We start from the raw sequence: 11,741 nt of genomic DNA, 5'->3' as shown, positions 1-11,741 counted from the left end.
GTAAAACAGCATATAATTAAATTTTCTTTTTATCTAGTCTAACAATCTTTATTTATCCATTAATGCATTCAGTACATTTATATTTCAGGTAATCACTGATGCATTTAGTCTGACAACTGTCTTCTTACCATTTATTTTTTATTTATCGGGTTTTAAAATTTTATTTTTACTATTTTTTGTTTTAGATTGCTTAATTTGTTTAAACAATTAGATTGTTTAGGTTGTTTTGGATTGTTTAACTGTTTATTTGTCCATTCTATGAATTTGCTAATTAAATACAGTTTTCCTGTTTTGACACTCCTGTTCATCAATATAAAATAGTCTTTTTGCATCCAGTAGAGTGCAAGGGAATCAAAATACTATTTTTTCTAAAGGTTACTCAAGTAGGCTTTACTTTGGAAATTAAAAAAATAAAATTATTATAATGGGCTTACAGTGTTGTGTTCATTTCAGGTACACAGCAAAGTGATTCAGTTTTATTACATATATATGTATGTATATGTATGTGTATGTATATGTGTATATGTATATGTGTATGTATATGTATATATATATATAGGTCCCTAGGTCTCCTGTATTGTAAGCAGAACCACCAGGGAAGCCCATATATATTTAATACTTATATATTTTATATATATATATATATATATATATATATATATATTCTTTTTCAGATTCTTTTCCATTATAGGTTATTACAATATATTGACTATAGTTCCTGTGCTATACAGAAGGTCCTTGGTGTTTATATATTTTATGTATAGTAGTGTGTGTGTCTGCTAATCCCAAACTCCTAGTTTATCCCTCCCCACCACCACCATGCCCCTTTAGTCACCATAAATTTGTTTTCTATGTCTGTGAGCACTTAAAATACTTTCATTCCAATCCTCTCCCTCTTGACTTTGTGGTCTTGTTCATATATTTTACTTCTACATGCTTTTATACCTCAAAAGCAATTACTTTTCTCAATTTATAGAGTCAGATGCCCTCTGCATTTATCCACATAGGGGACTGCTCCCTGGGTTCTTCATTCCTGCCTGCGTTTATCTGCTTCCACTTGGAATCTGTGTTCACCTGCCTGAAGCACTCCTTATTAAATGTTTCTTCTTAACTGACCTTCTCAGTGTTTTGTTTTCGAACGTTCTTTTACAGCTTTTGTTTTAGGGGATTTTTTTGAATGTCATTTTTGTTGGGTAAAGAATTAAAAATGGGCAGTTGTTTCCTTTTATCTTTAAAAAGCCCATTTTGAGTTCCTTTATTTCTGTTTACAAGTCAGTTACTATTCTTCACCTTGTTCCTTTGAAAATAGTCTGTCTTCCCCCTCCCTTACTTCTGACTACATTTAAGATTTTCTCTTCATTATGATTTTCAGTAATTTTACTATCAGGGGCCTCAACATAGTCTTATTTAAACTTATCTTGATTAGGGTCCATACTTATTTTTTCCCTCTTAAAGTTATGGATTACATGGGTTTTTTAAAAATTCTTATGCATTATCTCTTCAAATATTGCTTCTTCCCCATGTATTTTTCTTCTCCACCTGGGAATCTCTTCATATATGTGCTTGGCCTATTTTCTGGGTATTGTATATCTCATAGTTTTGTCTGTCCTTTCCAATCCTCCTTTTTTCTTCTCTGTTAAATTTCTATATTTTAATCTCTTAAAATATAATGATATTTATATTTATTTTCTGTTATCTCCAAAATAAAGACCTCTTCTGAGTCTAAGATATGTGAATTTTTCTTCTGCTTGTTTAAGTGTTTTCTCTTCCAAATGTGATTAATTTTACTGAGTTCTTGATACTGTAAGCTGTAGAGATAATTTAAGACTCTGTATATTACCTTTTTTGCATAGAGAATTTACTTTTGCACTTAATAGAAAGCTAGTATAAGGAATATCACTTTAATCCATTTAAGACTTAGATAAATTGAAGCTCAGTGTTTAATATTTTTCTATACACTTTTTCTGAAGTGTAGCCTCTAGAAGTGAAATCTTGGGGTGTTTACCATTGTTGTTTTTAAGCTATAATGTTTTGTTTCCCTGTCCTCTTTATTATGAATATATCTACTCAATTTCTTTGCTTCTCAGCCACGAATCTATGTCTTGATAAATGCAAATGCCACAAGGGAAAAAGAGGCAAGAATGTCAGGATCATTTCCCTGAATTTCCTTCCTTGCTAGGATTTTGGTCCTATAAGTCAACTAAATTGGTAGTCTTTCAAAGTCTTCAAATCATTTTCTTCTGTTTTGTTTTCATATTTTGTTAAAATTTTCTAAATGTTCTCAGCAGGAAGAATGAAGTATAAAAGCTGATCTACCATGGACAGAAGTAGAAGTTTCAGACTTAACTCTTTTTTTTTTTCCCCAGCACCTAGTAAAATGTTTCGTGTTTCAGTGGTAATTTAATCAGTATTTGTTAAATGGTTTAAGACCATTTAACCATTGCTTTAAGAAAAAGAATACTAATTCAGTTTTATTGTTGCTTAGGTGAATAGTGATCAAGTATAAGGCTGGTATGAAAATCAGAGGCTAGATTTTAAAGGACTTTCCATGTGTTTGAACATTACCATGGAAGTAATGGAAAAATTGATTTTGTTTCTTCTATACATAGCAGTGGAATAATCAATTATAGAACCTTAGGTCAACAAGCATTTAATTTGGGTCCATGACATACTATGCATTATGTCAAAGTAGAAGTTAGAACCATAAGTAGGATGTTAGTTCTATCTTTAGGAATCATAGAGTTTAAACAATGATATAAGGGATATAAGGGAGAAGGAGTTTAATTTGTGTACTAAGTTCAGCAATTTTGTATATTGAAGTTCTTAAAGGGTTGCATTTAGTGATAGTGATACTGAATGATATAAGATGACTGTGACTTATTAAAGTAATATTGAATAGCTTATAGATCCTGTAATAGATCAGGTAATCAGCCTTGCTAATCATTAAGAATTATTTTCCATATCATGCTTCCTTACTGATCTGGTAAAGGCTCAAATCTGTCCTGACCTCTTTTTTACAAAGTCATACTTGTAATTGCATTTAGGGCCTGCCCAGATAACCCAGATAATACATATACATAATCCATGTATGTATATGTATATGTATACATGTATGGATATGGTAACACTACAGTTTCAAGATTAGTCCCTGATACCATTGATTATTCAGCCTACTGCAAACATTGCCCCAGGATGAATGCAGAAGCAGATATCAGAATGCCTCCGTCTTCTATTAAGCCACAAGTTAAAGAGATTTTAAAAAATTTAAAACAGCACTATTTCCACTGTATTTTTATTTGGAAATTATAACTATTTTCTGGTTGAAGTAGTATGTTGAAATTAATGTATTTTATACTTGCTAGATTATTTTAAGTGACTTAATAAATACATATTTTAAATGGCTTAGTATCAATAGATATAACCTGTATAAACAAAAAAAGATTTCTAGGATAATAATTTAAAAGAGGTTAACTGCCCTCCCAAAAAGAGGTAACTTCTACAATATCAGTACTTAGGTAGGTGAGAATTATGAACAAATGAGCTCCTAGGAGCCAAGTTGTGTGCTTTTCCATTGCTGTCTAATCTGTATGATATTTGAAGTCCAAGATATTAAACCACTACCATTTACTATGAGGCTTTTATTTGTAATGTGATAAACAAGAACACTAAATAGAGTTTAAATATCCTTGAAACAAAACCCCTTGAGTAGCTTTTACAATTTCTCCAAGGATATTATGGATTTTCTTTGAAAGCTTCATGTATTATCTACTGGGTGGCTATTTTCAATCTGAGTTTCTAGTAACATGCTTCTTAATTGCTGCCTGCCTTTTAAATCACATCTTTAATTCTCTACCAAGGGAACAAGCAATACCCTCCTGAGGCTATCAATGATATCCTTGAAATTTCTTCTTGAAATTTCTTCTTGAGTATTGTGTGGGTTTTCGAAAGGAGTTATAAAAATATGTAAACATGGGAGTTTTCTCTTTCAAATCCATGTCCTTCAGGTGCACAAAAGTTCTGAAATTGCTGTGACATTGTAGAGCTCTCCTTTGTATTATTCAAGATTTTTAGCAGAATTATGTGTGTATATGTCCTTAGTGGACTGTCACTTAGCAAGATGAGTGCTTAATTTATCTCTGAATAAGACACATTAAACTAAGACTGTAGTTTTTGGAGTTAAACAGACATTTGTGCAATTCCTGTATTAACCATTTCCCAGCTGTGAACCCTAGCGAAGTCACTCAGCTCTGAAGCTTAGTTTCCTCTACTGTAAAACAGAGACACGGGCTTCTCTGGTGGCCCAGTGGTAAAGAATCCACCTGCCAATGCAGAAGATGTGGGTTTGGTCCCTGGGTCGGGAAGATTCCCTGGAGCAGGAAATGGCAACCCACTCCAGTAAGTATTCTTGCCTGAGAAATCCCATGGACAAAGGAGCCTGGCGGGCTACCGCTCATGGGGTTGCAAAAAGCTGGACATGACCGTGACTAAATAACAACAAAAACAGAGATGACAGTATCTGTCCAAGATGATTGTACAAAAATTAAGGAAGAGAATGTGAGTGAATCAGTCATTCAATTAGAAAGTTTCTCATTACTATACTAAGAATGTTTTTTATTTTTATTTTTCCATTCTCTTCTTCCTGTTTCATTTGTATCTGTTTTTCAGTCCATCAACCCTGGATCAGTATCTTAAAGTAAAAAGGAGAAGTTACTTCTTAGAAGTTAGTATTTCTGACCCAATTTATAGCCTGGGTTAAGGTCAAAATAGGAAGGGGATGCACTTGTATTTCCCTGTGAGTAAGTGATATCCTTCCACCTTCTTGATTTTCATGCTCAGCTCTCTCATTAATTGCTTTGCCCATGGCTCCTGGTTTGCTGCTTCAGTTTACTTATCTATAGATACTGAACACAAAAACCTTAGTTTAAGACACACATCCATCTAAAGATGACATGCTTTGGCCAACTCTGCTAAAGAGTGAGAAGTGTTTGCCAACAAATAATATAAAACACATATAACATGCTATTTTACAGAGAGATAGATATAGATATAAATATATAGATATAGATATATGCCCTTAAATATTTGAGGGGCTTTGCGGAATAGGGTGCTTTGATTTTGTTTTTCTGTGCTGTAGATATGTGCCCTTAAATATTTGAGGGGCTTTGTGGAATAGGGTGCTTTGATTTTGTTTTTCTGTGCTGTAGATTACTCTTAGCTTTTGGACTGAATAGAGACTTCAGCTGAAGCTACCAAGGAGTAGACACCAAAAAGCTTCTCTAGCCCATAAATTCATTAAGAGAAGAGAGTAGCCTTCGTCATTTCAGTAAACTTCAAGAAGTGATTGTTGGGTAGAAATACAGGCTTGAAAATCCTTATGGGGGCTGTTTAACCCTAAGGATTTCATCCGTCAGGAAAGTTATTAAAGAATATGTTATAATATTGAATAACTAATCAATTAATAAAAATCAGGGCCATCTCATATCATGTATAGATCTTTTCTTTCAAGTAGTGTCCTCAGCATCAGATATTCCTGAATTTTTCCAGATGCAAGCATGGTGATTCTCTGAAACTTCTGGGTTTTGTGATGTTACTGGATTCATATTCCAAGCTGTTTCATGCTATCATATATGGATGTTAATGAATACTTTTAACTCCCTCAGGCTATATTCATTTGATAAAAGGATATTTAATATATTAACTGAAAAAAGTGAATTATCCAGAATTTCTAGGTACCTTCTCAAAAACATGGAACTGTAAAGTTAGAAGGATTTTAGATTCTAAAAACACATCATGTAGAAAATAACCAAATGCTAATATTACTTTTGCTAAAGGGATTCATAAATAAATTTAAATAATGATTAACATTTATTAATTCAAAACATTAAAGCCAAAAATAAAAAGAATATTAACACTAAAAATATAGCTAAATATATCTTTTCCTATCTGTCAACATCTATTAGCCATTCATTTACACATCCTCATGTTCAATAAACTTCATTTCATGTGGATAAATGTAGAAATTAGATAGGCCTTTAGCCTCCAGACATCAAGAAACTGAAGCACTCCGCCTAGAGTCTGAAAGCAGTGAAAAAGTACTAGTCAGTCATGTCCAAGTCTTAGTGACACCATTGATTACATGTAGCCCGCCAGGCTCCTCTGTCCATGGAATTCTCTAGGCAAGAACACTGGAGTGGGAATCCATTGCCTTCTCCAGGGATCTTCCCCACACAGGGATCAAACCGATGTCTCCCACATTGCAGGCAAATTCTTTACAGTCTGAACCACCAGGAAGTTTTCAAGGAACTAAATGTAGGCAACAGCCATGTGAACTTGGAAACAAATCCTTCCTCAGCTGAGTCTTTAGATGAGAAGTCAGTCCCGACTTTTCCACCAGGGAACTAGACTAAGCTCTGATTCCTTGCCCACAATTATTGTGAGATACTAAAGTATATTGCTTTAAGTGTCTAAGTTTGTGGTGATTTGTTGTACAGTAATGGATAACTCTTAAGATTGTTGATCTATTTCAGTTTTTTTATAGATATGCACAGTGGCAGTAAGTAAGTTTTCCTAGTATTCATTAAATTTAAACCCACAAGTTCACATTTTGTGCCAAGTATCTCTTCTTTAGCTCAGGTTGAAATATTCCACAGTGAATTATGTATAACTTAGAGCAACTATAGCCAAGTAACATTTTAACTGTTAGTCATACAACCAAAGATATCACTAAGTAATTTAATAGGAAATAATGTATTTATGAGAGTATTTCTACTAAATGTCACTGGATTTTGAAAAATAGTTTAAAATATTGTTCTATAGTAGCCATGCACAATATTACCATATACCACTGTGCTCCTTATCTTGCTCAATTTATGGGGAATTCTTGTATTATATTCAAGACAAAATGCTCTTTAGTTCCAGCTGAATATTCATTAAACTAGCCTTTCTTTCTCAGGGAATGTTTGATTTGTGTTTAAATCTGTTTTTGGATGCTAGGGAGAATAACAAGAATAGTATCACAGTGTTTTGTAAACAATATATGTTTGACAGCATGCACCATGCTTCATCCAAAATGAAAGTTATTAGATTCTTGAAGTCAGTAATCAAAGTTCAATTGCATTTTCCTTAGGAAAAACTTTCAATAATTATAAAATTCTTTAGAAATAGACATTTCAAAGAAATAAATTTTCTATTTTGACGTTTTGGAAATGCAGTTCACATAATGATACCACTATTAAACTCTGAAGTTTAAGCATTCTATTGTCCAAGCCAGTTAATACTTTCCTCTTGAAGTAATATTGTTACATTTTTTTTTCCAGTTTAGGAATAGGTTATTTAAAAAATACAGCAGTGGAAGGGGAGAGTTCAAGATGACATATCCTAAACACATCTCCTCCCATAGACACAACAAATCTATTAATACAACTACCTATTAAATAATTTCCTTGGAAAGGGATGAACAGAGCCTCTAAGACAAAGGATAAAAGGAGAGCAATGATGCAGGCAAGAGAGGCAGAGATATAGTCTCACCAAGGAACAAACTGTACCCTAGCTGTGGCAATCTGCAGTCAAACTCAAGCTACAAGTCCCCAAAACAGCTAATTTTAAAAACCAATGGAGAAAAATGTAGAATTATAAGAAATGGAAAATTCACTCTTAAATAGCTTTCACACAGGCTCACTTGATCCAAAAGCCAGTGTAGTTACTAATCTCAGGCTTTACCAGATGCAGGAACCAGTTGGGATGCTCCCTGGAAAGTGAGACACTGGTAGAAACCATTTTTGTGACGTCAGCCTACCTTGCTAATGCTGGTGCTGGTAGGCACCATTTTGGAGTTCTCCCTTTAACTTATTAATGTCAGTGAGGCATAGTAGGGGGCTTTAACATACCATTTACATTGATGGATAGACCATCCAGAAAGAAGATCAGTGAGGTACAGTGAATTAAATGATGCATTACACCAGAGATATAACAGATTATATATATATATATATATAAATGCAGTTCTTCACATATAGAAATACATCAGAATACACATTCTTCTCAAGTACACATGAAACATTCTCTATGGTAGGTCACATTTAGTTTACAAAGCAAGTATTAATAAATTCAAGAAGATTGGAATCATATCAAGCAGTTTTTACAACCAAAATAGTATGAAACTAGAAACCAATCTCAAGGAAATACTGGAAAAAGTGCAAAAACACGAAGATTAAACAATATGACACTGAACAGCAAATGGGTCATTGAAGATACCAAAGGAGAAACGAAAATACTAAGAGACAAACGAAAAACAGAAATACAACACAGCCAAATCTTCAGGATGCAGCAAAAGTGGTTCTAAGAGGGAAGTTCGTAGCAATATAGGCCTACCTCAAGAAACAAGAAAAACCCCAAATACAAAGCCAAGCTTTGCTACTAAAGGAATTAGAAAAATAAGAACAAAGCCCAGTTTAGCAGATTGAAAGAAATAATAAAGATCAGAGCAGAAATAAATGAAATGGAGACTAAAAAAAAATAGGAAAGATCAATGAAGAATTTTTTCTTTGAAAGATTTACAAAATTAGCAAAACTGTAGTCAGACTAACAAAGAAAAAGAGAAGATTCAAATAAATAAAGTGAGAATGAAAAAGCTACAACAGAAACACAAAGGATCATAAGAGACCATTATGAACATTCAAATGCCAACAATTTGGACAACCTATAAAAAATGGATAAATTCCTAGAAACATGCAATCTTCTAAGACTGAATCATGAGTAAATAGAAAATCTGAATAGGTTGATTACTAGTAAGGAGATTGAAATAGTAATCAAGAAAATCTCCTAAAAAACAAAATCCTAGGACCAGTTGGCTTCACTGGCAAAATCTATGATGAATTCAATGAAGATTTGGTATCTGCTTTTCTCAAACTGTTTCAAAAAATTGAAAAAGAGGGAAACCTTCCAAATACATTTTATTAATCCAGCATTAATCAGATACCAAATCCAGACAAAAACTCCAACAAAAAAGAAAATTACAGGCCAGTATTACTAATGAACACAGATGCAGACATCTTCAACAAAGTATTAGCAAACCAAATCCAACAATACATTAAAAAGGATCACACACAGTGATCAAATGAGTTTTATTCCAGGGATTTAAGGATGGTTAAACAATCACAAGTCAATCAACATGTTACATCCCACTAAAACAAAAGAATAATAAAAGCTATATGATCATCTCAGTAGATGCAGAAAAAGTTTTTGACAAAGTTTGACAGCAGTTTATGATGAAAACTGTCAGCATAGTGGGTATAGAGGAAACACTTCAACATAATAAAGGTTATAAATGACAGACCCACAGCTAACACCATATATACAGAAATCTGTAGTCTTTCTATACAGTTACACTGGGCTCTAAGAAAGACAAGTTAATAAAACAATCTCATATACAACTGCAAAAAAAGAAAAAAAATGCCAAGGAATAATTTTAACCACAGAGGGAAAAGAAGCCTACACTGCAAACTTCAAGCACAGATGAAGGAAATTAAAGAAGATATGAATAAATGGAATGATAATCCATGTTTATGAATTGGACAAATTAACATTGCTAAGATCGCAATACTGCACAAAACAATCTACAGATTCAATGCAATCCCTATCAAAATTTTAATGGCATATTTCACACAGCAAGATCAAATAACCCTAAAATTTGTATGGAACCACAAAAGATCTCAAATAGCCAAATCAGTCTTGAGAAGGAAGAACAAAGCTGGAGGTATCATCGCCCTGATTTCAAACTATACTACAAAACTACAGCAATCAAACAGTATGGTACTGGTGTGCACACACACACACACACACACATACACACACACACACACATACACACACACACACACACACACACACACACACACACACACACACACACACACACCCCAGAAATACAGACGAATGGAACAGAACTGAGAGCCCAGAAATAAACCCACACATGTATGGACAATTAACTTACACAAAGTAGCTAAAAACATACAGCTAAGAAAGGATAGTGTTTTCAATAAATGTTGGAAAAACTAGACACCCACATGCAAAAAAATGAAACTAGACCACTACCTTACATCACACACAAAATTAACTCAAACTAGATTAAACACTTGAATGTAAGACCTGGTATCATAAAATTCCTAGAAGAAAATTTAGGTAATAACTTCTTGACATCAATCTTAGCAATGTTTTTGTGGATTTGACTTCAAAGGCAAGGGAAATAAAAGCGAAAATAAACAAATGGGACTATATCAAACTAAAAAGTTTCTGCACAGTGAAACAAATCATCATCACAGCATAAGGGAAACCTACTGAAAGGGGAAAAGTATTTGCAAAGCATATATCCATTAAGAGGTTAATATCCAAAATATATAAAGAACTCAACAGAGATAAAACAAACAACCCAATTAATGTGCAGATGGTCTGAACAGATATTTTTCCAAAGACTTATAGATAACTACAGACATGTGAAAAGATATTCAGCATCACTAATTATTAGGGAAAGGCAAGTCAAAATAACAGTGAGATATCACCTTACACCTGCTAGAATGGCTGCTATCAAAAAAGAGAAAAGGAAAAAAAAAAAAAAAAGAGAGAGAAAAGGAAGCCGTTTTGCACTGTTCATGAATCATGAATTGTTGCATGTAAAGTATGTAAATTCCTCAAAAAATTAAGAATAGAGCTATCAACTTATCCATACTTCTTTATCAGTATTTATTCAAAGAACACAAAAACACAAATGTGAAAAGATATATGCACCCTTATGTTCACTGTAGCATTATTTACAATGATCAAAATATGGAAACAACATAAGTGTCCATCAGTGGATGAGTGAATATAGAAGATATGTACACAGTAGAATACTGCCCAGCCATAAAAATGAATAAATCCTGTTATTTGCAACAATGCATGTGGACCTTGAAGGTATTATGCTAAGTGAAATATTTCAGATGGAGACTGATGTTGTATGATCCCACTGATATGTTAAATTTATAAAAGCAAAACAAAATGAAAACAAACTGATACTCTTGCATTGCTGGTGGAAATGTAAACTGATACAGCCACTATGGAAGATGGTATGGAGACTCCTTGAAAAGCTAGGAATAAAACCACCATATGACCCAGCAATCCTACTCCTGGGCATATACCCTGAGGAAATCAAAACTGAAAAAGATATATGTACCCCAATGTTCACTGAAGCACTATTTACAATAGATAGAACATGGAAGCAACCTCGATGTCCATTGATAGATGAATGGATAAAGAAGCTGTGGTACATATATACAATGGAAGACTACTCAGTCATAGAAAGGAACACATTTGAATCTGCTCTAACGAGGAGGACAAAACTAGAGCCCATTATACAGAGTCAAGTCAGAAAGAGAAACATAAACAGAGTATACTGACACGTATATATGGAATCTGAAGAGATGGCACTGATGAATTTATTTTCAGGGCAGCAAAAGAGAAACAGACATAGAGAACAGACCTATGGTCAAGATGGAAGGAGAGGAGGGAAAAGGGGAGATGTATGGAGAGAGTAACATAGACATTTACAATACCACGTGTAAAACGGATCGCCAGCAGGAGTTTTCTCTGTGACTCAGGGAACCCCAACAGGGGCTCTGGGACAGGCTGATGGGGGGCTGGGGAGAGGGGAGTGGGGTCAGGGAACCCCAACAGGGGCTCTGCGACAGGCTGATGGGGGGGAGGGGAGG

The sequence above is a fragment of the Cervus canadensis genome, chromosome 25, assembly GCF_019320065.1.
Source record: "Cervus canadensis isolate Bull #8, Minnesota chromosome 25, ASM1932006v1, whole genome shotgun sequence".
Classification (NCBI taxonomy): domain Eukaryota; kingdom Metazoa; phylum Chordata; class Mammalia; order Artiodactyla; family Cervidae; genus Cervus; species Cervus canadensis.
This window is presented reverse-complemented; position numbering follows the sequence as displayed.